General features: G+C 31.0%; 1 protein-coding gene across 4 annotated transcripts in view; it reads right to left on the reverse strand.

Annotated features, from left to right (window-relative positions):
• The window catches only part of Atf2 (activating transcription factor 2), a 97,949-nt gene that overhangs the window by 71,712 nt on the left and 25,467 nt on the right, over positions 1-770 (reverse strand). For 3 of the 4 annotated variants that reach the window (XM_005346586.3, XM_005346584.2, XM_026778263.1), the window contains exon 3: positions 312-387. The exons of the other annotated variant lie outside the window; for it this stretch is intronic. The gene's annotated coding sequence lies outside the window, so the exon portion shown is untranslated. The remainder of the gene's footprint in view (positions 1-311; positions 388-770) is intronic. 4 annotated transcript variants of the gene reach the window in all.

Consider the following 770-nt stretch of genomic DNA (forward strand, 5'->3'; position numbering starts at 1 on the left):
TCCCAGCATTCTGTTCTGTTTACTCCTCCCACCTATGTTTTAACCTATCAGGGCAAGCAGTTTCTTTATTTAATTAACCAATGACCTTCCACCATCAATAGTCCTGTGTCACTACACCAGTTATTTTAATGCTCTTAACTTGATAATTCAGAAACAAGAACCAACTGAAAACCATACTGATAAGAGGCTTCAGATTTAGGAAAAGAACATTGAAATATGCATCTAGTAGATACAACATTCAAGAAAATAAGTTTTACAACTTATAATATGAAACATGGCTCAAAACATTAACTATTGTATCATGTACTTACCTGGCAGAATTCACATGTAACTTGAATTTCATTAAGTTAAATAGCTTATCATGTCCTCTGTTTCATAGCAAAGATACTGAAAATAAAATGGTTTCACACTGTTACAAATAGCTCTGAAACATTTCTTAAAATGCATTTGATTTTTAAAATGAAAGCACTTGATCATTCTCAACACTATTTCATCAAAAAAATAAGAATATTCATATTAACATATTACTTCTGAAATAAGAAAACTTATATAAATGTATTAATTGGAGGTATTAATCCATCAAGCTTCATAAAAAACAGCAATTTTTTTTTTTTTTTTACTACATTTGAAATCTGATAAGAAAAACCAGACCTAAGTCAGGCTTGGTGGTACAAGCCTAAAATCCCCACTTAAGTGAGGCTAAGCCAGGAGGATCATAGTCAGTCTGGGTTAAATGGAATACCCTATTACAAAACAAAACAAAGACACAA

Source organism: Microtus ochrogaster, chromosome 4 (assembly GCF_000317375.1).
Source record: "Microtus ochrogaster isolate Prairie Vole_2 chromosome 4, MicOch1.0, whole genome shotgun sequence".
In the NCBI taxonomy this organism is placed as follows: Eukaryota; Metazoa; Chordata; class Mammalia; order Rodentia; family Cricetidae; genus Microtus; species Microtus ochrogaster.